This window comes from Girardinichthys multiradiatus, chromosome 21 (genome assembly GCF_021462225.1).
Source record: "Girardinichthys multiradiatus isolate DD_20200921_A chromosome 21, DD_fGirMul_XY1, whole genome shotgun sequence".
Classification (NCBI taxonomy): domain Eukaryota; kingdom Metazoa; phylum Chordata; class Actinopteri; order Cyprinodontiformes; family Goodeidae; genus Girardinichthys; species Girardinichthys multiradiatus.
This window is the reverse complement of record NC_061813.1, coordinates 30,029,226-30,055,258: the sequence shown is the minus strand read 5'-3', so window position 1 is coordinate 30,055,258 and position 26,033 is coordinate 30,029,226. Positions and strand designations below refer to the sequence as shown.

At 39.5% G+C, this 26,033-nt stretch overlaps 1 long non-coding RNA gene across 3 annotated transcripts in view; it reads right to left on the bottom strand.

Annotated features, from left to right (window-relative positions):
* LOC124857775 overlaps positions 1-26,033 on the bottom strand; it is a 68,157-nt gene that overhangs the window by 4,020 nt on the left and 38,104 nt on the right. For 2 of the 3 annotated variants that reach the window (XR_007035677.1, XR_007035679.1), the window contains exons 3-4: positions 9,717-9,800; positions 1,252-1,421 (exon numbers count right to left, since the gene is read on the bottom strand). This is a non-coding gene — a long non-coding RNA (uncharacterized LOC124857775). The remainder of the gene's footprint in view (positions 1-1,251; positions 1,422-9,716; positions 9,801-26,033) is intronic. The other variant, XR_007035678.1, reaches the window with a different exon arrangement.

The following is a 26,033-nucleotide window of genomic DNA, read 5'->3' as shown; positions in this document are numbered from 1 at the left end:
AGAATAGTTTCATTAGCCTTTCTGAGTTTAAATGCATTATCTGCATAGTATTTCTATAACAGAATGAGACTAATAGAACTAGGTTATATTTTTATTTTTATTAAGCTGCAAAAAATGCGCTTTGTCTTTCTTTAAATTTCTGTTAAAAACAAAACAGAAAAAATTATTTAATTCTGTATTTGTAAAAATTTGATCTAAATCTAAAAATAAAAAAACTTTTTGAATGGTTATTTAGGTTTTGCGGCTTTATGCAAATATTATTCTGCAGGCAAGATGGTAAAAATGGTCCTTTGGATTGTAAATATTGATCCGGGTCTTTCACATTAAATAAAAATAAAATACAATAAAGTAATTGCCTGCAATGTGACCAAATCTGAAAAACGTCAGCGACATAACCAACTTTTATAGGCACTACATGTCTGCCTTTTAAGCTCTTATCTATGTATTAATCTTGTAGAGCTGACCTGTTGAATAGAGAATGCAGCAAATTAAGATAATAATAAATATAATAAAAAAGAAATGCACAACCCAAACAGGCGGATTTTACACTCTGCAATACTACATTAAACAGTATAGGAATCAATGTGCAATTGTGAAATCACTGCAAACAATTATTAGTCAAATCAAACGTTTAACAGGCTATGGCTGACCTCTTAACCCAGCTGACCCTGGCACAGCCATGCTTGGCTTCAGCAGAGTATGTCAGACTGGTGTCAAGCCCCATGGTTCAAAGGTGAGTGTAAGACAAGTGTTATCCTGGAAATTAGTCCAAACTAATAGTCCATTAGTCCACTTTAATTATGGCGGAATCAGAAAAATGTCTGGTTCAAACATTTCAAGGCCATGACAACAGTTATTGATGAGTGGTGGTGTGGGGGTTGGAAAAGAAAATTAGATGATGCATGCTACAGTGCACTGGTCACAAAAGAAAATTCCCAATTTAATTAACAAACTAAGATTGTCTAACAAAGATCCTCCACTGTATTAGGCCTCCAGCTTTGTTTTCCCACTTAGGTTTTCATGCTGTCTTCCCTAAATTCAAATTTTGTATAAGATAATTTAACTATGTGATGTATTAGTAAAACACAACTTATTCCTAATGTAGATTTGATTAAGCCACATTTATAATTCATGCTGACTCCCAGAGGTGTACCCTGACCCTTGTTAAGTTGCTCATTACTTTGACTAAACTCCTGTGTCAATGCTGGAATAATAATTAGCATATTTAAATGAGCCCATCGCTACGCTTACAGCTAGTTAAGAGTCCAGTTGACTCCCTACTGCTTCATGTTAAGCTCTGTCAGCAGCCTGGATCTCCATCTGCAAGCAGCTGACACTCCCTTGGTGAAAGGTTTAGCTGAGTTGCTTTGATCAGATAAATCCTCATGCCAATGGATGGACTGAACCTTCCTCTCTTTCAGCTGAAAGACAAAGAGATTTGATTCCTTCAGTTTGGAAGCTTCGGCTTAAAAAACACTCACAGTACCACATCTTACTTCCGTGCAGGAAGAAGCAACGACATGTAAAACACTTCAGTTGTAAGATGTCGTGAGTGCACTTCAGTTTGTAGTGCACCTTTTTTTCTGGAAAGTGCACTCAGAAAGAGAGAAGGAGTTCAGAAGTGGCTTTGACATGCATGAAGAGGCCGATTGCTGACTGGGATCTGTGCATAAACTCGCTTTTGTTCTAAATATGTTGTGCCGGTCACGGTCCTTATCATGGTTCAATGTTTGCTGCCCATGATTTGACCCACATGTGACTGTGGAGAACCCTTACAGAATATCAACCCTCTTGACAGCGCTGAATATTCACAACAATATGTAAGGTGTTACTTCTGGCTTTTACTGTCAAACATCTGGCTGGGTTGCTTAAATTAAGTTGTTTGTGGGCACATAACAGTCTAGAAATGCATATGTTTAACATGAATCTAACATTTCATATGAATTTGAAGCCTATGTAAACAGACTTTAGTTCAAGTCTTTATCCAAATGTAATGTGTCATGCATCCTACAATTCAACTGGAAAACAAACATATCTCTTGGGAGGGAAAATAAAGACACAATAACCTGGTTGCAGAAGTGTTCATTCTTGAAGCACATATTGTTTTAATTTCAGTTACTGGTCTTTTTAAGCTCACACCTGCTGTGAATTCCAGTAAATATGATTCCTATTTTTGAGCCAAAGCCTTGGTTTCTCTCAAAACGAAAGGAAACACAAGTCACAAGAGGCAGACATCATCACAGAAGGAGCTCCAGGAAAAGCAAGTACATGTTGTGTTTAAGATATGACAACAATCTCGTATGTTCTCAACCAGGCTAAAATTTCCCAAGACATGTTGGGAGAATGTGCAATACGCTGATAAAACCAGACTAAAGGAAGCTGGAACTACAGTGGACCATTGCACAAAGACAGCACTTATTTCACAATCGAAAACTTTATTTTCATTTATCTGTGTCATATAGTAATTACCCCTTAAACATAATAACTGGTTGTGCCACCCTAGGCACAACCAGTTCCCCAGGTCCTGACACATTAAACCAGCTCCAGACCATCACACTACCACCACCATGTTTGACTTTTAGTGAGATGTTCTTTTTCCTAAATGCTGTTAGTTTTTGCCAGATGTAACGGAAGTATTTTGAGAGTATTTTCCCAAACATTTTGGGAATCTGTGCCATGTTTTTCTCCTTGCATGGACAATGGCTCTTACAGTGGTTCACTGTCCCAAAGGCCTTAGAAATAGCTTTGTCCTTTCCAGATTGACTTTCCTGATTGCTTTTTTTTCGCATCTATTCTTGAGCTTCTTTAATTTGAGGCAAAATATGTTGCTTTTATAGATTTTTCTTAGCCACACAGTTGATTTCCCTGACTGAAAAGGTCAGGCAGTAATTAGACTTTTGTTTGGTGAAAGTGAACCACAAAATGTGGCTAATCACAGTTTTTATAATTTAGCAGGAGGACAATTATATTTTCTCAAAGGGCAAGGTTGTTTTGGATAGATTTTTTTCTATTGATAAATTAAATCATTTTAAGAATTTAGGTGGAAAAAAAGGAAAAACATAACAAATCTATAAATGGGCCAAATACTTTTTCTCAACACTGTATATTTTCAATATTTATCCTTAGTTGCGACGTTCCCAACATTTTGCTTTATACCTACAACAATGGGTACATTAATGACTGCAAATACGTGCATGAAACAATAAATCTGTTCCTGCAAGAGGGACTGAACACAGACCCATGAGATAACAGTAAGTACACCTAATGCCAGGATAACTGGGCGACATATGCTGGTGATATAATCTTAATGTAGACACTTACAAACGTCTGCTGCAAGGGGGATTGGTTTATGTTTTCGATAATGTGCTGCATGTTAAGCTGTCTTGTTCACCACAGTTCAAGTTGTTTCAAAGGCTTGTTCTTTACAATACTGTTGACACAGTGATGAACGAAACATCATTTATATCCTAGATTCCTTTGAGCCTTTATAAACGTTTGACAAGGTTGAACCACTCCCAATCAGAATCAGATCTATTATCCTCCTCATGTTGATGCCATAGACTATATGACCACATCCTCCTTAGACATTCTTTGGAGAAGAGAAAGTGCATCAATTAAAGTGTCCCTTGAGGGATGCTGGAGAAGGACTGGCATTAGACTAACAGTAATCTGACTTGTCCTGGCTTTAAAGGGGGCCTGTGTTTTATCACGTTGCCCTCCTGTGTCGAAGTTCGCAGCGGGTGTCAACCGGGACTCCCGGATCAATGTGGAATTGTCTCCACGTTCAGCGTAGAGAAGCCTAATGGGAAAAAATGTACCACCTCATCACCACCTCTCAGAACAGCCATAATGGAGCATCTATGGTCATTAATGGAGCGTACCTCCCACCTCAAGAGTCTGTATTCAGTCTCTGTCATCATTCACGGCCATCACTTCCTCAGAATTTAATGGTTTCGGAGGTTCCTTTTATCCCATTGTCTCTATGCCTCTGTGTCTCTTCCCCATTTAGGAGTCCAAACTAGAGTACGGGCCATGCTCGTTGGGTGTTGGGGCTGACCTCTGAACCCTCTTCACTGGAGGCTCCTTCAGCTTTGTTTTGGGCCTCCGTCCCCCTTGCCAAGGCGAATCAGACCCCAGGCGGGTCACGGAGAGTGGGAACCACATGGGGTCTCATTGTCTTCCTATTCACATCATAGATAAGTGGACATCAGACGCTCCCTTATAGCCACACACACTGAAGGGACAATTTCCACACAAACTGACAGCTCCTATTGCGAGAGGAATGCATGTGAATCAAGAAGGTTCAAAGAAGCACGCCAACAAACTAAGGACATGGGAGTATTTGCCAAGCACCATTTCTCTTTTATCATCTCGTGGAACTTATGCAACAATTCAATTCAATTCACTTCAGTTTTATTGATATAGCGCCAATTCACAACACATGTCGTCTCAAGGCACTTCACAACAATCAGGTACATACATTCCAATTAATCCTAATCATTGAACAGTGCAGTCAGATTCAGTTATTTATTCAAATTGGATAAAACGTTTTTCTGTCTAAGGAAACCCAGCAGATTGCATCCAGTCAGAGACTTGCAGCATTCACTCCTCCTGGATGAGCATGTAGAGACAGTGGACAGTCACTGGCATTGACTTTGCAGCAATCCCTCATACTGAGCATGCATGCAGCGACAGCGGAGAGGAAAAACTCCTTTTTAACAGGAAGAAACCTCCAGCAGAACCAGGCTCAGTGTGAGCGGCCATCTGCCACGACCGACTAGGGGTTTGAGAGAAACAATAGAAAAGATTACAGTCGAACAATTTATTCTAATGTGAAAATTGTTTGTGGTGCAAAATCAGTCCATTAGGAGAGTATCCATAAGAAGCTGTGGATTGCATTTTCCACCTACATTAGTGAGAAATGCCATATTAAATCAGACAGTGATTCAGCAGGACTGACCAGTGCAGGTTTATTCTGCCTTTTGTGCTTTAGGGGGCAGGAGAGAACCAGAGGAAAAAGATCTGAAGCTAACCTGTGGCTGGGAGTGAGGTAACTCCAAGGGGGACCCTGCCCCCCTCCATGTACATATCCCTGCCCTGGCCCGAGACCAGCAGAAGAGGATTATTTCAGACTAAAGAGGGGGGCTGGCGTTGGCGAGTCACTGGCTGTCAGTCGTTTTATAGACATCTTTTTTGATGACTCTTTGCTTTTGAATGAATGGAAATAAAGGTGCAATGACTAATTAAAATTATGCTAGACAGCTCAAACTTCTCATTTATTCATAGCATCATTCAATTAACAAGATGAATGAACTTCACTTTTTTATTTATATATATATATATATATATATATATATATATATATATATATGAGCAACACATTCTTACATGAGCAACACATTCTTCCCTTTAACACATTTTGTTATCATTCATTTCCAGTCTATTCTCCCACAGTAATGTAGTGAGATTAGAGCACCAATGACTCTCAGTACATCAATTAACCACTCATTTCATCACAGGATACATTGCTGTTTTGTTAGCCCAGTGAAAAGCAGCTTAACAGGTTCATCCTTTGTGAAACCTGCTGCAAGTTAGAGCTTTACTGGGATAGCAGTCCGTGATAGACCTTTCATCCGGTCCAAACTTCAGAAATCACATCTACAAACTAGTAAACTGGAAATTATTTTTTGACGTAAGATAAGAAAGAATGAATCCTGAGAGTTTCTGTTCAACAAGATGGAGGCAGGAGATAAAATATCAGAAAAACCTTGGGTTTTCCACACCATTTACCCGTCATAAGAAACAGAACAAGAAAGTAATTCTTCATGAAGTGAGGAGACAAATTTGCTGCGCATTGCTCATATTTTAGGCTCTTAAAAAAAAAACATGTCATGAATTGCATGACATGTTAGATGTAGCACAATACAGGTAAAACAGATAGATGTAGCACAATACAGGTAAAACAGTAAAGAACATTTAAGTAAGGGGTTTCTGTCTGTAATAATTACCAGATCATCAAAAGTGGCCTTCTCTTTAAGCTCGCAAAAGACCCTTCAAGTTTTATTTAATTTGTGTACAGCTGCAAATTTGTATCTCCACTGTGAAAACCTAATCACATTCCTATTCCTTTACCCTGACTATAGTTTTGCTAATTTTAACCAACTGCAAAAAGTAACTAAAAAAACAATAATTTTATCCCCAGCCATCATTACTGCAGAAGAAGGGCACTGCTGGATCGCTGCGAGCAAAAGGTTGAGAGATGAGTCGGGCACATAAACGGGTGAAGAAAGAGGTGAGGGAATCAGAGAGTTGATGGAGTAGATTGATTGGAGCCAGGAAGGAGAGAGCAGAGTCCGGGCTGTTGGTCCACAAGAATCGGGGTTTCAGTATGGAGTAGATGGTGGATTGTAGGAGGACGCACAGGTTAGACTTGGAGGTTTCAATAGGCAAGAGCTTCATGGTGCGTGGAAGAAAGTTGTCTTTGAGTTTATGAATCGAGGAGGTTTGAACAGCGAATCCAGGAAACTTCACTGAGAGGAGGATCCAGGGGAGAACTTGGGAGGTAACGTAGGGAAAATTCAGAGAGAGTGAGGTTAGCATAAAGCCAGGAAATCAATAGGATATCAATACAATAAATATCACAGAGAGCGATACCATATAGGTTGACACTGAGGTGGCCAGCTATTCTTAAGCTCCAGCTGATCAGCTTAATGAGAAGCAGGTGTGTAGGGGAACACTGCTCAGACCTTCCTTTCAGAGAAACTTGCAGCTCAGTGGGAGAAAAGCACCACATAAACACAACACCACCCAGATCCCTGACAGCAGCCTTGACACTTAGCAACTTAACACAATGTTAATAGCTACAAATAGCAGCAAAGATGCCTCTATTTTTTTAATTAAAAAGAGAGATCATATTTCTCCTATTTTAGCTTCCCTTCATTGGCTCCCTGTTGAATCCAGAATAGAATTTAAAATTTTACATCTCACATATAAAGCCCTTAACGATTAAGTGCCATCATACATCAGAGATCTTATTGTTCCATATATTCCTAACAGAGCACTTCGTTCTCAGACTGCAGGTTTACTGGTGGTTCCTAGAGTGTCTAGAAGTAGAATGGGAGGCAGATCCTTTAGTTATCAGGCTCCTCTCCTGTGGAACCAGCTCCCAGTTTTAGTCCGTGAGGCAGACACCCTGTCTACTTTTAAGGCTAAAACCTTCCTTTTTGATAAAGTGGATTAAGTTATCCTGAGCTATCTCTGTACTTATAGTGCCATAGGTTTAGACTGCTGGAGGACATAATGACCACCTTGACTCTCTCTGCTACATTCTCATACTACTCTCCAATTTATTTGCTGTTGTTTCAGCTTTTAACTTTATGTTATCTGTCTGTTTTGTCTCTTTCTAGAAGCTACATCTGACCTGGCTCTGTATTTAGTTGTGGCACCTTCCTGGAGGGGGTCATCGGCTGAGATGCTCCTGCCAACAACTTGATGTTCACCTTCTACAGATGATACACTTGGCCCTGTGTTTCAGCGTTTAACCCTGTCTCTCCTAAACATAGCTACTGGCCGAGCTTCTACTGTGGCTAACTGTACGTGCTCTCCTTTATACTCTAGATTTGAAAACTGACTCAGAGTTCATCTGCTTAGCTGTCTTTCTCTTCCTGTTAAAAGGGAGTTTTCCTCTCCACTGTCACTACAGGCTCAGTATGAGGGATTGCTGCAAAGTCAATGCAAGCGACAGTCCACTGTTTCTACATGCTCATCCAGGAGGAGTGAATGCTTCAAGTCACTCGATGCAAACTGCTGGGTTTCCTTAGATAGAAAAACTCTTAACCAATTTGAATAATAAGCTGAATCTGACTCCTCTGTTTGATAGTTAGGATCAATTGGAATGTATGTACTTGTCTTGAAATCTGTATGATTCCATTGAAGTGACTTTGTAAAGTGCCTTGAGACAACGTGCTGTGAATTGGAGCCATGTACATAAACTGAATTGAAACTGAATTGAATTTTTCATTGGTAGTCCTAATAAAAATATTCTGAGGTGAAGGGCTATTATAAAGAACAAAAAATAAACATTATTGAAGCTGAATCTCATTGTACCTGTTTGCATAAAATCTGGCATTAGCACTTAGTAACTTAACTCAGCAGTAACTTTACACAAATAAGAATATTGTATTTTTTAACAAGCATTTGTATGAGAAAAATAATATTGTTGAATAAAGTCTGTTGTCAAGGAGGATAGAGACAAAAGTTACAACTGAAATTAGTATCCCCTTGCTCTTCTATCTTGTACTCTTCAAACAAAATAGCGTTAGCACTTAGCATCTAAACTCAACAGCAAGCAGCAGTAAATGGCAGCAAATTACATTGTAATGTTTCATGAGCAAAAATGTTAACAAAAATATTGCAAGCTAAAGCACTGTTATAGAGGAGGAACAAATTGAATCTCTATTCACTCGTTACTTCTTGAGTACAGCCAGGTGTTAGCAGTTTGCAGCTTAGCTCAACATATAACAACAGTAAACACAAGCAGCAACAGCAGCTCTGCTAGTGCAGAGAGGAGAACAGAAACAAAAATAATCAGGCTGAAACTGAACATGTCTTTGATTATGTACAAGCTAGTGTTAGCACTGCAGTTCAGCTTGATGCTACAGGTAACTGTCATTACCCATTGCTTGAAATGTCATGGGATATTTTGGCATGTGTCAACAACGGATAATTATTGTATTGAGTACGATTTTGTTGCTAAAGAAGCATGAGAAAAGCTCCCCCGCTATGATTCATGCTTATGGTGTTTTCAGGATCAGTAGGTTTGTGAAAAAGCATTGGAGCATTAGCACTCTGCTATTCAAATATGAATATAAATTATTTTGTATTGTACAATACTGAAGAACCGAAGTTAACGATTAGCCAACAGCAAACTTTGGAAATTGTTCTTTGATCCCTCCAGCCTGCCTGATGAAATCTTAGAATGGAATTAAGAAATATTGAATCCTTTTATTAGAAAATTCCATGTATAATTTGTTTATTTAAGTAGTCACAAAATGGAAAAGTACATGGAAAAAACCTGTGAACATCATCCTTGCAGTTATGCATGTGAAAGAAAAGGAAACTATGCAACAGATAGGAGATCTTCACAACCAATGTATTGAAACAAGTTGTTTTAATGACGTGAGCAATGTTTCAAAGCAACTGTTGAAACCAAAATAATAGCTACATCAGTACCAACTGTAATTAATACTGCATGTTTCATAGTTAATACAAGTTAAATTGTAGTGTAAAGCGCTTTGGGGTCTCTGGGGACTTGATAAAGTGAGATACAAGTTCAGGCCATTTACCATTTACCATTTTAAATAAAATTAAGAGCTCATCTGGACTGTGACACTATATGGGAGCTATAATCAATGATGCGTTCTGTATCATAATGTATAAGAACACACTATGATGATGGCTAAATAATGCAACATTGCAATGATTTAAATAAGTAACTGGAGCAAGCCGCTGTCGCCAGACTGTTGGGAAGAAACAGATCATTTAAGGATCAGCAGGATTTTTACTTTTACATGTTTTTCATCTCAATTTTCACTGATAGAACATCAATAGAACACAATAGAACATCGAGGTGCCTCACTTCGCCCCCTCTCCTCTCTGCCGACGTCATGGAAGGTACGATGTCATTGCCAGAGCACACACACAGCACATGCTCTTACCTGGTTTCTGCAGCAACCAAACCACAGCAGCTTCCTCCTCCCTCGATGTTGCAAGAAGTGTTCAGTGAAGGGCCCCATGCTTACCTAGAAAACACAGGAAAAAGAACGAAAAAAGTTAATGTTAGATGTGCCATCCGGGCTGTGATGGACAACAAACCTTTCTTCTTTGCTTTTGTCTTTTTTTAAACTCAAACCAGAGAGAGTTTTGTTTCTGTCTGTGTGACTCAACACCAGCTATACTATAATGTTCTGAGGTTTTAAATTCAACAGCTTTCACTAACCACTTTCTTAACACTTCAAAGTCTCAATTTGTCACTTTTTCTTGTGCTGTGACTGAAAGGAGTAAAGAAAGAAAATTTAACAGCTTTTCATTTTAATTTTTTACCTTTCACAGATAAACATGTCAGCATTTGGTAATGACAAAGTTCAAACATGTAATTGAAAAGTGTTCATCCCTCAACAGAACTAGAACTTCAGTATATTTTCTTTGGATTTTGTATGGAAGGAAAATGACCCATGGTTCTCAAGCTGTTTTACAAAAACAATTCTGAAAAGAGTGGCACGCATTTGTGTTCACCCTGATTTCGTCTGACGCCCCTAAATAAAATCTAGTGTAACCAGTTACCTTTAAAAGTCACCTAGTTAGTAAAGTCATCCTGTGTGTAAGTCATTTTCAGTATGAATCCAGCTGTCCTGTGAAGACCTCAGCGGTTTGTTAGAGAACATTAGTGAACAAACAGCATCATGAAGAACATTGAACGCTGCAGATAGATCAAGTGGAAGGTTTTAAAGAAGTTTAAAGCAGGGTTAGGTTATAAAATGTTGTTCAGTCCATCATCTGAAAATGGAAACAGAATGTTATAACTGCAAAACCTACCAAAACATGGCCGTCCGTTATGTGTGTCATGTGTGTTTATGTGGTAATAAATGTTAATTCATTTAATAAAAAATCAAAAAAAATTTAATTTAACATATTTATTTCTCAATATATAAACTTTAATGAATATATCAAAACAACATCCAGCTGTTTGTGTTGTAACATCTCAGTTGTTTCAAACATTTTCTCTCCCATATTGCTAGCTGCAGACGACGAGCCTCTTTTTTTTTTTTTTACCGTGTCCCGTGTGGCAGAGTAGCGCCCAGAATTGTTGTCTGAGTGCTAAGAAGAAGCCCAACAGATTTACTTTCACAAGTGGAGCATTACAGCTAAATTAAAGCTCTGCGTGATATTTATAAAAGAAGCTTTATTAGAAACTGCTTTGGGATTACTTCAATTGTTACGGAGACGGAGACAGAAACGAAAAGGAAAAAAGAAAAAGCACAAAAGAGAGAGGTGGGGCAAAAAGGGAGAGAAGAAGAAAATAATGGAGGAAAGAAAGAAGGATGAAAAGAATACAAGATAACACCCTGCTTGCTTCTACAACCTGCAGAAACATACATAATAACCGTTTTTTTTACTGAAAAGTGCACTTATGAATGCAATCTGTATTTAGTGGTAAATGCGGCTCAATATAGAACATTTGTTTATCTGTTAACACCTGAATCTAAACACCTGTGGGCCTGAGTATGAGAGCGCTTGTGTATACTAGGCTTCTCCATAAAAATATGCAATAGCGAATGTGAGGAGCCACAGACCTGCCACCCCTGACCTTGGACAGATACGGAGGAGATCCAAGCCACAGACATCCAAAAGCCCCCCAGAGTACAGGAACCCCAGGAGAACCATCAGTGGGACTACCGTGACTCCCTCCCAGAGAAGCGCGGGGGAGAGTCTCAGGGGAACCACCCAGCAGCCACAGTGCAGAAGCCCCAGGGAGCTGCAGCGAAGAGCCCACAGGCCCCGCCGCCAGCCGCCTACGCCCGAGCAGATCCGGCCATGGACCCAGAGACCCCCCTGGACATTGCAAGCAGCCAATGGGAGTGAGCAGGCGCACACAAGTCTCTAACGGATGTAGCCTACCTGAGTATTGTTGCTGACCATGTCCATCTCTTTGTGACCACAGTGTACCCATCTTCTGATGGTTACTTCCAGCAGGATAACGCGCCATGTCATAAAGCATGAATCATCTCAGACTGGTTTCTTGAACATGACAATGTACTCAAATGTCAATGTACTCAAATGTCCTCCACAGTCACTAGATCTCAATCCAATAGAGCACCTTTGGGATGTGGTGGAGCGGGATATTCGCATCATGGATGTGCAGCCGACAAATCTGCAGCATCTGTGTGATGCTATCATGTCAATATGGACCAAACTCTCTGAGGAATGTTTCCAGTACCTTGTTGAATCTATGCCACGAAGGATTAAGGCAGTTCTGAAGGCAAAAGAGGGTCCAACCCGGTACAAGCAAGGTGTACCTAATAAAGTGGCCGGTGAGTGTAAATTCTGTACTAGAAAAACCACTTGTCTGGCTACAACCAACAAACAGCTGGTGGTAGCGGTTAATCAAGAACCTTTTCTTTAATTGGCTGTTTGAGCAATAATAAAACAGTCATACATTATTCAGGCACACCGGCTTATACAAGCTCACTACAACTGAACTAGCGGGCACAACGCCAGGCCTTATGGGTAACTGGCATGGCTGGTCATCTCCATGGCAACAATAATGCTGGCCCCCGGCGAGTGCCAGTAGAGCAGCTGGTAGGTAGTGGAGGATTAGTCTCCGAACAGATTTACTGCCAGTCAAGTACTGCAGGCCCTTTGAACAGAGGAAGAAATAATAAAGAAGCCATTAGAGTGAGAGAAAACAAAGGGCGGATTGTGGCGCGACTGAGCAAGTCCACCGATGAATAGGAGAAGAAACGTTTTCCTGGTTGATCTTCCTGCTTGCTGTTAGGGTCGAGTGCGAGTCAGGAACTTGTTGCATGAAAAAAAAAAAAAAAAAAAATTGAGTGAGACAAGATGCCTATGCTGTGATTTAATGGGGTAAATTCAGAAACAAAGGACTTGGTTTTTAAAATAGTTTTACACTTACTGTATACTGATTACAACAAGGAAGGTCTCAGGTTTAAATCACAGCCTGGAGTCTTTCACCATGGAGTTTGCATGTTCACTTTGTGCATGTGTGTGTTCTCTTTGGGTTCTCCTGTTTCCTCCCACACTCCAAATTATGACTGTTAGGTTGGTTGGTTCCTCTAAATTGCCCTTAGGAATTAATGACCTGTCCAGGGTGTACACTGCCTTTAACTCAGTGACTGCTCGAGACAAGCACCAGCACCCTTGCAAATAAGGATGGATGGATGATTTCAATAAGCAGGTTTAATTTTTTCTAAATCTAGCCATATTTTTTGTTGTTATTATATTGTATGATCACTACACAGTCAGATTAACAGAGGGTTATTTGCAAATGCATTTATGCCCCCTGAACCTTCCACATTTTGTCTTATTACAGCCACAAATCTCAATGTATTTTAATGAGATGGGATGTGATAGACCAACAAAAAGCAATGCATAATTTCTCCTTTTTTTTTTTTTTTTACAAAGAAAAGTCTACAAAGTGTTGCATGCCTTTGTGTTCAGTCCCGTTTACTCTGACACCTCAAATTAAAGCCATAAGTAGAGTCTACCTGTGTGTAATTTAATGTCGTACAACAAAGATCAGAGAGGTTTGTTAGAGAACGTTAGAGAACAAACAGCGGCTTGAAGACAGGAAGAGCAGGGATAAAGTAGGGTTAGGTTATGAAACATCACAAGCTTTCAACTTCTCACAGAACTCTGTTCAAACCAACATTTGAGTACACCCCACTGTAACTCTTAAGGAGCTGCAGACATCAACAGCTCAGGTGGTAGAAAACTGGCCGTTATCCTCACAAACCTTGCTCTTATAGAAGAGTGACAAGAAAAAATACATATGTTCACCAAAATTCATGCAAGGGACACAGCAAACATGTAGAAGAAGTTGATCTGGTCAGATCACACCAACACTTGACCTTTTGGTCTATGTGCAAAAGGCTATGGGTGGAGGAAAACTAACAGTGAATTCACCACCCCCACAGTGAATCATGGGGTTGGCAGTATCATGCTCTGGGGATGTCTTTCAGCACAGTACAAAGAACCTGGTCAGAGTTGATAGGAAGATGGATGAAACTAAACACAGGGCAATCGTGGAAGAAAATCTGCCAGAGGCAGCAAAAGAATAAAGACTGGGACAGGTTCACCGTCCAGCGGGACAACCACCTTAAACATAGAGACAGAGCGACAGTAGAAAGGTTTAGGTCAGTGGGTCTTTGTGTGTGTGAATGGCCCAGTTAAAGTCTAGATCTAAACCCATTGAAAATCTGTGGCATGAACTTAGTTGTTCTCAGACAGTCTACCTCTAATTTGAGAATGTTATGGAACAATCATCAGAAATGTAAATTTCTAGATATGTGAAGCTAACAAATGGCAAGAGACTTGCAGCTGTCATTGCAGCTTGATTAATTGGACCTTAAATCAAGACATTTTTGCCTTTACCCATCATATTTCTGCTATACCACTTTTTACTAAAATAAGTCAGTCTAGTTAATTTCAGGTGCAGAAATTTTAATCATATTAAAACATGACTATGACTGCATTTATATATTTAGAATGCTATCATTGCTATTTTGCCTTTTAACCAAATATTATTTAAAGAAGACAGATATTATTCAAACCTAATTAATTCAGCAACACTCAAATCTCATTTTGAAATAATGAATAATAATTGCCGCATGTGATGCTGCTTGGTTACTACAAAACCTCCTGCCTCAATTTGGATTCAGTTGCTGAAAACCATTTCCTGTTCAGGTGATTTAACTTCTGAAGTTAGCAGCCATCAGGGTGTTTAATGCCTGGTGTTGTTTTTAATGATGTTTTTGATGATGATTAAAAAAATACATGTTTAAGCATCTTAGGCATAGTTTTAGTAGAACTGTTATGACTGATGGTGTACAGAGTTGATAGGTACCTAGAGCAAAATTCACACTGATCGGCAACCCCAGTTAAGACAATTTAACAAAAATCTGAATATGGGTCATTATCAGGTCTTTCAGCAGAAAAATGACCCAAACAGATGGCCAAATCAACAAGGAAATAGTTGACAGTGCAAATAATGCATCTTCTTTCATCTCCGCAGACCTAAATCCTTCTGAGAACATGAGCGGTGAGCTGAAGAGAAGAGAGCATAAGAGAAGATTCAGGACTTCGGGTGATCTAGAAAGATTTTGTAACGACAAAAGGTCAAAGATAATTCTCCCTGGATGCTCCAACCTTGTTAAATGTTATAGAAGTATATGTGCTTTCTATTTGGTACAAGAAGGTGGAACAAATATTAACAGTAAGAGGTACCAATAGTCAAATTAAACGGTTGGATTTTTCAAAATCTTCTGTGTGAGATTATACTCCCACAATAAAAAATTAAAAGCTTATAGCTGATAATTAGATTACTATTAAGGAAATACTCTCTTGATTACATCTTTATAATTTTAAACTTATTTAATACTCAGGAAACGTCATGTTAAGTGTTATAAAAGCAAAGTCTGATTGAGTTTGACTGGTTGCCCTATTTCCAGTCCATCCTGACTCAGAAATACCTGTCCCCGCTAACAAGCATCTCCCTTTGCACAGCTCATCATGTTAACACCTTTTGAGCCCCTTAGCAGGTAAAACGGTGAAATACCTCCACCAAAGGCAGAAATCAGGGCTTTGTATTAGCAGTCAGAGCTAATTTAGGCAACTTTTATATGCCTGACAGGAAACAAGGTTTTAATCTTGTCGCTTGATGTCACAAAATTCCAGATGCTTTTGACATGCCTTGATGTCAACATAACAATATGACCTTGCATCAGTTCACCGAAGATAATCACCAACATGCACACATGAAAAATAAACTGGGATTATAGCAGGATTTGAGCCCCCAAGTGAACAATTAGGAACAAGTTGAGGCATGTCCCAGTGAGTACCCCTCTGCCATCCCATCAGTGGGCATGCATGAATCAATAGACTGTTGGGTGACTGCAGTCTTTCTACAAACCAGCAGCTGCTCATGCAGCTGTCCACAGAAGAAGCTTGTGATGGACACAAAAGAACCGCTCGCAAACACCCCAGCAAATTGAAAAAGGTGAAAAAAAAGCATGCCTCAAAGAGCCTTGGTGAACAGATTTCTTATTCATTCAAATGTGCACTAGCTGGAAACTTGCTATGCTTCCAAGAAAGCTGCCAGTTTCTGATTAGACAGAAGAAATCCTGGGACGTAGCAGGAAATAGAGCAACAGATCCAGGTGCCCAGGGAGGTTTAAATGCTGGAATCACATTTCTCCCTGGTAATCCCTGACATGAAATGGACAGTAATCATAAAGACAAACAAGAAATTTACAGAGAAACACACTGACGTGTACCAGATATCCAAACTGACTCAAAAAATGAGAAACCATATCTCAGAAGACAAACAGTAAAGAGTAAAGAGACATGTTATATCCACAACATTACACACACAAATAAAAAAATATCCACAAATGAACCATAAAATGTCATTAAACAAATATAAAGACATTGCTATATTATGGGAAGACAAAATATATAAAAAGAGATGATTCATAATATTTTGAGGACAAAATTTTACCCCAGAAACAAAATGTCTGAAGGCATAAAACAACCATAAAAAGATACTCGAAAAAAACCCACTGACATATGAACAGGAATCAAAACAGATTCAAGTCAACCACACACAATGGTGCATTTCACCTCATTGCTATTTTGCATGTTTGCAAAATGCTATTTGAGAAGCTTTAGCCTACTTATCAGTTGTTTAAGCAACTTTAGTCTACTGGTCTGACGATTCGGCCTGTGTGTGGGTACTGAAATTGAACTCAGCTTTTCAAAAATGTGGTTAATCTCAGTTCATTCATGATTTAAAAAGGGGGTTAAATAAAATCATCAATTGAAAACAGTTTTTGTCTTTACTCAGGTTATCTTTGTCTGATATTAACATTTGTTTGATCATATAAAACCATTTGGTTTCAAAATTGATAAATTTTTAAATTGGCACAATAAGAGCCAGGAGCTGCACGGTGGTGCAGTTGGTAGCACTGTTGCCTTGCACCAAGGAGGTCCTGGGTTTGACTCCTGGCCAGGGGTCTTTCTGCATGGACTTTGCATGTTCTCCCTGTGCCTGCGTGGGTTCTCTCTGGGTTCCTCTCACAGTCCAGTTAGGTTAATTGATCTCTCTAAATTGCCCTTAGGTGTGAATGGGTGTGTGCATGGTTGGTTGACCTGTGATGGACTAGTTACATGTCCAGGGTGTACCTGGCTTGTAGACTGCTTGAGAAAGGCACCTGTGACCCAGTATGGAAGAAGCGGGTGGACACGTTTATATCTACAACACCTCCACTCACTCTGCCTGCAGCTAATGCTAACATTTATCTGGATGATTGCGCTCTGCAGAGTTGTCTAGTTCATCTGTTCAACTTATTACCAGTTTGTCAGGTTTATTGGACAAGTCGCATGTAGTTGAGGGGCTAGCAAACAAGTTTGAGTTCACCTAAATGTTGTGGCATTTGAGCTAACTAAAAAGGTTATTCACACCAGTGCAGTTAATCAGGAGCCCTGTTTTTTCTACCACAACTTCCTAATCAGCAACCACAGGCAGATTTGCACAATAACAACATTATTATGATTACAATAATGGTTGTGGAAATGGTCTTTTATTGCTCTGGTCTGGGGTTTTGTCTCCCACCTCTTTGGTCTTGGTCTGGGAATTGGTCTTACCTCCCTCCAAGTCTAAGTGGTCTTTGTATGCCCTGGTCCTGGTCTTGACTCAGTCTTAAGTTAGGTGGTTTTGACTGCAACCATGTCATATAAGACCTTTGAATGCTAGCTGTGGGAATAAAAGGTTATTTTGACTTGGAACCTGAAACAAAGCAGTACTTGTAGGAGAAAGGTCAACTCTCTGGTGTTTTTTGGCAAAACATAATAAAATAAGTCCAATTGCATCTTTTTTTCCCTTCTAGCCCAGTTCACGCTGTTGATCTTGTCATATATTCCTCTAAAACTGAAGAGAAGAGTGAAAAAGTGCAGTCAGCAAAGGTTTGTACAGCAGTGCTTACTGGTCAAACAATAGGCTGCATTCTCTTCTCTCCTGTTTTCCTTCCCCTCGTCTTTTTATAGACCCTTTCTTTCTCTTTACCGTCTCCCTGCCTTCCCCTCTGACATGAGTTTAAACCAAGCCATATCATTAGGGAGTCAAGAGCATCTCTGTTGTGCCTGTGAGGTTTCCCCCCTCACGGTTATATAACGATCTTCCCGTAGGTCTCTTTCTCTCTCTCTCTGTTTTCTCTGTGTTGGCGGCGTTCCCTGCCTGCTAACCAGGCCCAGCTTCTGGCACCACTCCAGTCCTAACAGAACCCACTTTGTCCTCGACTCTGTTTTTGGCACCAGCTGTTCGAGCACAACTCCAGCAGCTGACTTCTTTGTTTTACTTACAGGCAGCTTTTTTCCCCTCTTACATCACCTTCTTGTCTTCTTTTTGTTCCCTCGAAGTTTGATGTGTTCTTCAGGCCTCTTTTTCCATCTTATTTCTATTGACATATTTTGCAGCTTTGCCTCGAGGCCTCGTCCCCCCCTCCGTCTGCAGAAGAGACTGTTAGGACGGTGATGTATGAGGGCAGCTGGCGCCCACCTGCTTCCCAGCAGTCTGTCTGGAGGGTATTTCTAAGCTCCTTCATCTCCTATTGGCTATTTATGCGGCTCTGCAGATGAATCAATAGCAACTGTCACACCTGCCTTAACTCCTGGTAAAAACTGGCAACAGTCAGAGCAGTAAACAGTTAGTAAGTCAAATAATAAAGCCACAGCTTAATTATGTCCTTTGGCTCTGCCAACAATTCTTCATAGCTGTTTACAGCTTCATGACAGCGGTCTTAAACTGGATTATGTCTTATTTAATTGAAAAAATTGCAACAAGCTTGTTGTCAGTGAGAAAACGTTTTATCTTCACTAATTTGGAAGTGTTGGAAAAGCTGGATGATAATGCCCAACTGGTTAGTTTATGTTTGTGATTTTGGTTTTACACAGATTAAGATGGGTCAGAGAGCGCTGCTGCTGATTAAAACGATGCACAAACATAAAAGGATTTCCGCACCTTAAGTAGCAACTCACTGGTTTCGCTTTCCACTGCGGATTGGGCTGGTTCTTGCATTAGCTCCTCCTTTATGAGAATCTCTCATTAAACTAGATTGATTTAGATATTTTATTAAATACATTTTTACCCTAGGAATGTTGTGTTATGGCCTAAACAATCATGGGAAGGATGACTGGCTTGACAGTTGTGCACCCGACAGTTACTGACATGCTTCACATGCAGAGCAAACCATGAAACGTCATTAATAAGGAAGTTGGCTGAATGCTGTACAAGAGCACATTAATGGACAGTTTAGTAGAATTAAAATTTGTGGTAGAAAAAAAGGTGCACAAGCAACAGGGATATTTGCAGCCTTGAAAGGATTGTGCAGCAAAGCCATTTTAGGAGTCATTTGTGACGCTGCATCAAATCAGGGCACTGTGTGGGAGTGATTTGCACACCATTTCCAACTTCTCATTAACCGGTCCTTATCCTGGATGGCCAGTTCAGATTCAACTACAGCTGCAGAGGCCCACTTCAACCATCTGACCGATATAAACAGCAGCTTTTTGTTTCCAGAAATAAAACTAATAACTTGATCAATTTCAGGCTCTGTGTAAGTTTTATGATGTTTTAGTGAAAGTTTACATTATTGATGACATAATACACTCCGATTGCTTGAGAGGTCATCTCAAACCACACTTGTTAAGCCGCTCCTGAACCAGAGACAGCACCAGGAGCATCTTACAAAATCCAAGTTGCTTGTGATTCAGTGCGAATTTCCAAGGTCAGTGATGATTTGGGGAACCATGTCATCTCCTGGTGTTGGTCCAATGTATATTCTGAAGTCCACAGCCGATGCAGCCATCTACCAGGAGAATTTAGAGCCCTTCATGCTTCCTTCTGCTTACAAGCTTTATGAAGACCTTGATTTAATATTTCATCAGGATTTGGCACGGGCCCACATTACCAAAAGCTGTGGAGAGGTGCCTACGCCTTTTGGCAGTTTTGGTACAAACCCAAGAAACTGTTCCAATAGCTGCTTTATTGACCATGGTATCATTGTGCTTGACTTTTCACCAAATGGGTCTGATGTTTCTCAGTAGAGGAAAAGACTGATCACCTCCATGCCACACTGTACTGAAGCAGCAATTCATGCAAACAAGAAAATTCTGAGTAAATTCTGAGTAAAGTAGACGGATGTTCAATTCAGTGAAAATGTTCCATGTCTGAAAATACAAGGGATTTAATTTAGATATTTTTAAAGAAAGTATCTATTTATCCATCCATTTGCATTTTTTATTTATCTATCTCCAATTCTAAAAAAAAAATGTTTAGCTTTCTATTACTTTTAACTTCCCAAACATTGGAACTGCGTTAAATTTACCTCCACTTTTCCCTTTTTATCGTGAGGTGCATTATTTAAAGTAATTTAAATAGTCAGTCTCAATGTGTTAAACAGGCAAGAAAGTCTTTTCTCATCTAAAAGAGTCAAAGAAAAGAATCAATTAAACCGTCAAAGGGCCCCATTGTAGAGAACAATGCTAAATTAGAGTCGGCTCTTCTCAAACTGTCAGCCCTCATTTCCATTTTATCAAAGACGGACATAGAACTGGCGTTTTGAGCTTAGAAAAACAATGAAAGGAGCCAATATCAGTCCAGAGGTCAGATGTCAATCCCATCATGACTTTATTATTTACCCTCATTCATGTTTCAGCATTAGTCATGGGATAATTGGGCAGAAGCGTATTGATTTGATGCCCATGTTAGTCACGTGTTGGAGCTGAATGGGTGTGGAGCTGGATGACGTGATGGGCTCCACACCCATCATGTGATGGGCATGGTATTAACTTAGAACTTTATTTGGATCCTCTGTCAAATCCAAGTTTAAGAAGACTGCTATTTTTTTTGGTAACAGCTCAGTTTGCTTCATTGATTTGTGCTGTAGGCAGTGCTTCACTGTCCGTTTTAATTGATTTGTGCATTGTGCAGCTTGTCCTCTCTGAAAACCAATAAGAATAAAGCTTTGCCTGAAAGATTATTGCTTCTGATTGGCTGACAAGGGCTGAAACTGTTGCTTTAAGAATTACTTATTGTTTAGTTTAGCCAAATATTCCAGTGTGGATGCAACATGTTGCTATCTGCCCCTAAAGTTACAACGCTTTTTCAAATGCACAAAAAATTTTAAACAAAATTCCTCCACCTCTACATCATCAGCACATTTCAAACTTACTTTAAAATGCTCATGTATTTTTCCACTTTTTATAGAAATAGATTGAAAAAAAACTAAACACAAATTGGGCTTTTATGAAAGAGGTACAAGAAGAAAGGCATTTTAGAACATAAACCTGTTTGCCGTTTCCTACGAACCATTATGGGACACAGTAAATATATGGAACAAGCTGGTCTGGTCAGATGAGGCGAACATTGCACATCACGCTGAACATATCATCCCCTCGATGAAACATGGTGTTGGCAGCATCATGCTTAGGGGCTGCTTTTCTTCAGCAGGCATAGGGGAAGCCTGTGAGAGATGAGAACAAGACGGACGGACCTAAATGCAGGGTAATACTAGAGGGAAACCTGTTAGAGGCTGTAAGGGATTTAAGACTGAGGCAGGGGATTCACTTTCAAGCTGGAGATTTAATCTAAAAATAGAACCTGGGCTAAAATGGTGTGGTTCAGGTCAGAGCATGTTCATATGCTGAAATGGCCCAATCCAAATCCACAAATGAATCCAACCGAACATCCGTAACCTGTTAACACTCTCCACCCAATCTGACTTGTAGCTGTGACTGCAGTGAAAGGTGGTTCTGAAAAATATTGACTCAAGGGGAGCTCAAAGGAAATGCAAGCTGCACATTTCAGATTTTTATTCATAAAATACTTTTGGAAACCATGTATAATTTTCCTTCTCCATCCCAATAATTCTCTACTTTGTGCTGGTCTGCCATGTAAAAATGGCAATAAAACACAATCATGTTTGTGGTTGTAACAAATGGAGAAAAAGTTCAAGAGGCATAAATACTTCTGCCAGGTGTGGTATTCTCATACTTAGCTGAGCCATGCAAAAACTTTGTAATTATAAAATTTTTCTTTGGGCATGCATCTGAAGGTGGCACTGTTGATAGATTATTTTGTCTGTGTGCTGCAGCAGTTTATTCTGTTTACATCTCCGTATCTGTCTATCTTAGAACTTCTGTCTCTGCTTCAGTATCAAAGTCCTTTTAGCAGTTATTCTGTTCTTGCGGGATAAACTGTAAAATGACCACACACATAAACAAAGACCCCAAGCATATCATGATTTCTTCTGTAATGCCACTTATCAGGCTGCACTCGCTTAAACCACAGACAGAGATTACAAAAGGAAACTCAAACTGCCCCTGCTTTGCTCAGGCACATTTATTCCCAAGATATTCCAGTAATGGGTACCTCTGGTTCTGTTGGGGGCGTTTGAACGTTTTTTTGCTGTGCCTCCCCTTGCCTCTCTCAGCAGCCCTGCTCGGAGAACGATGAGGAAATGGCCTCTTCCTGATGTATATTGACAGGATGAGGGAGTCTGAACGTGTGGTTGGGTGCATGTGCCTGCGTGTGTCAGCAAGCGTTTGTAGAAAACTGCCTGCGAGAGCGAGGGAGGCAGGAATCTGCTTTGTAATTACAGATGATAGAAAATGAAGAAGACGGTTAGATTTAGGGACAAAACGCAAAGCTAAGAGGAATGTGCTGATTAATAGTGGGGGGAATCGAAACAGTATCCCTAAGCAGCTCTGCTCATTAAAGTTCAGTCTGAGCCAGCGCTCCCTTCATTAGGCCTTAAAATAGCCTGCTAAAATGCTACTCTCGTGTGGTATCCTCATTAAAGCTACAAATGATAATAAAACAAACACTGGATTCTCTTTTGTCAGTTCAAGCCACTGCCTTTCAGCCAAATAAAGGGCGGAAAATTAAAAAAGAGATATGTGTATTAAGCTGTTTGAATGGAATACTTTCAGCACTTTGATTCTTGAATATATAATTATAATTACAGAGTAGAAATGTAATTTGGACTTGGAAATTGATTAGCAAATATATAAAGAGATAAAAAAAACGAAAAATCCCGACTGTATGAATATGTATTTGGTTCTTTGTACTAATGGACACAAAAACCTATGATTTAACTCTGGATTTTTCTTCAGTTTAGGGTTTTACATTAATTTATCTAAACCCCACCATTATCAAACAACAGACACACTGAATGGACAGCAAACTGCCTTACTGATACAAGGAGCTCAAATGCCACATCAGATCCAATCTCTGTCCATACTAGCATGCCTAACAATGAATATTACATGAGCTTTTAGCATTGGCACTGCTGGACACAGGAACAAGCCCCAGATTGCTCTATTATACTCCTATCCCCATGGCCTTGTGGGAGTATTTTACGAGCAATTGGCATATTTGTTAATTGATCACAAGCAGCAAGCAAACATAAGTACATCTAAGATCTGACCCACTCATTTGTTCTAGCCACTAAATTGTATATTTTATAAAAATCCATGAAACTAACCATAAGTCATAAAGGTTTACTGCAGTTGTTTTTTGCCTCCAACTACCATAATAGCAATAGAAGGCAGATTTCCAACTAAAGATGGGACAGATCTGATATAATATCGGTCTAGAACACGATAATGGTATTATTCTTGGATTGCATATTGGGCCCAGGCCACCGACCCAGACGCCATGTTCCTGATGATTTCATTTGATTTTCCAAATCATTTCGCATCTTTTGTTAGCCAGGGTTCACCAAATTACCCAAATTTATGAATCAAAAGCCTCATCATCATCTAGACTGTTCCAAAGGCGTAATCCTTGAAGAAAGTAATGTTACTTTTATAATATCAAAGTAAATATCTGATTTCAGCTGTTTAAATTGCAAATATTGATGCAACCATTACGTTAACAGCATGTGGCCGTTTCAACATTTAAGGAAATGCAGTATATACCATCAAAATTATGGTAAAGCATGCTGTTAGTATGGCTGCACGATGACACAGTTGGTAGCCTTGCAGCAAGAAGGTCCTGGTTCGAATCCTGGTTCTCTCTGACTACTCCAGCTTCCTCCTACAGACCAAAAACATGACGGATAAGTTAATTGGTCTCTCTAAATTGTCCTTAGGTATGGGTGTGTGAACGGTTGTCTGTCCTGTGTGTCTCTGTGTAGCTCTGTGATGGACTGGTGATGTGTCCAGGTTGAACCATGCCTCTCATCTAATGACTGCTGGAGATAGGCACCAGCCGCCCAAGTATACGTTGGTATAGACAATGCATGGCTAGATGCTGTCAGTTGTGATTTTTAAATTAAATTCAGTTTTCCGTACACCCCTCCCCACCTCAGTTTAGAGTTAGTAATTAGATAGGACCACATTTGAAAAAGAAAAAGCATGTACACAGTATTTGTTGTTCACCTTGATTATAATTAAGTCTGATTTCAAGAACCATAATCAAATTAAGCAGCTGAAACATGTTGATCTCAGTGAGATGTTAAACACGTACTCAACTTGATAAACAAGGATAAGAAAATTTAAGTTACTTTTACCATTCAAAATGCTATAAACTGAAATAACTTCTCAGTGTTGGATGAAGGAAAGGCTGATATCATGTTTTAGTGTAAAACAAAAACCAATCTGATAGATTTATCAAAAGATTTAAAGATCAGAACACCCTTAAAGTTGGTCAGTACAACATGGCCAATCAGTCTCAAAGTTCAAATCCGTTTTTCAGCACCCAAGTGTTTTAGTTAGTCGTGATTCTACTCTATTAGGGATATTTACTTGATTTCTTGTCTGAACTCAGTATAAATAATTGTAGATTGTAACGTTTGGCTCTTGCAGAAATGAAAAACAACTCTGTAGGAAGGTCCTGCTGGATTTAAAAAGAAGAATTCATACAAATAAAATAAAATAAAGTTTCTATTTGGTACAAAGTGGTAAATAAATATGTTTTCACCCACTCAATCATTTTGAGGATTCTTATAACTGGACATTTTAAAATGCGGTCCATCCTCAGTGCCACCGTCAGGTAGCATCAGCAGTTTGATCAATCATGCTGTGATTGCCTTCTGGAGGATAAATCGCTGTGGTAACAGAGTCGACCATGCCGGACAGTAGAAGGGAAAGTCTGACTCATCGTGCTCAATAAAACAAAGAGCAAACAACAAGTGCGTCAGGGACGGATGTTCAGCAGCTATAAATGTCAAAAGCATCATTTCCCAGGGAGATAGGAGGTTGGATCACAGCACAGCTCTCTGGGCAGGACGTTGTGGCAAAGCATACGTTACAGAGGCTGAGCTCATCAGTTTCCATGCCTGAAAAAAAATCCCGGCTTTTAATTTAAGACACTGGTTTCTAATGTATTCTCAAACAGCCTGTGGGCACAAGTGTTCAACTGATGAGGAGGGATTTACAGTTGAGATGTTACCTGTGAGGTCATATCTCTGCCAAATCCATCCACAGTGGTGGTTGTTCTGCAACTTTCTGTCACATTTATCTGAGCAAGTTTCCCCAGCTGTTTTGGAAACACTTCTTGTAAATGTTTTACACTCTAAGTCAGATCCAGAAGAAGACTAGTGTTCATGATTCATTGACAGGTAGGCATGGACAGGTATAATATTCCAACAGCATAATAACCTTGAGCAAAATGCTAAAATGTCCATATGCTAAAATAAAACTATAAAATGTGATCTAATTGCTTTCATTTGGAAACAAATAAAGCAACTGTTGTTGTCACATTTTGTCAAATTGTGGTACAGGTACCACCAGTGGTGTTTGGGCTGCCTTTAGCACTACTCAGAAAAAAATGTAAAATTTGTTTGATAAAAAACAAACTACTTAATAATGTATTTGTTTTTTCATTCACCTCTGGAGATGACTTTCTTCCTAGTTTTTTTAAATCTAGCAATGCCATTACACCCACTTCAACCATGTTCCGGTTTCTAATTGATATGACTAGGCTAACTGCTATTAGAAACACAAGTTACTAGCATATTTTTCCTCGGTATGTTTCATTTTAATGTTGTATATTACTGGGTGTGTTAAAGGTTTAATGACATACACATTATCAGAAGTACATGGTAAATGTTTCCCAGACATCCCACCCTAACAAACTACAAGCAGCACTGTCATATGCCTTTTCCTGATTAAAATTAAGCCGAACGGACCAAACAACTATATTCCGTGACCCCCTAAGTGACTCGATGAGTGTAAAG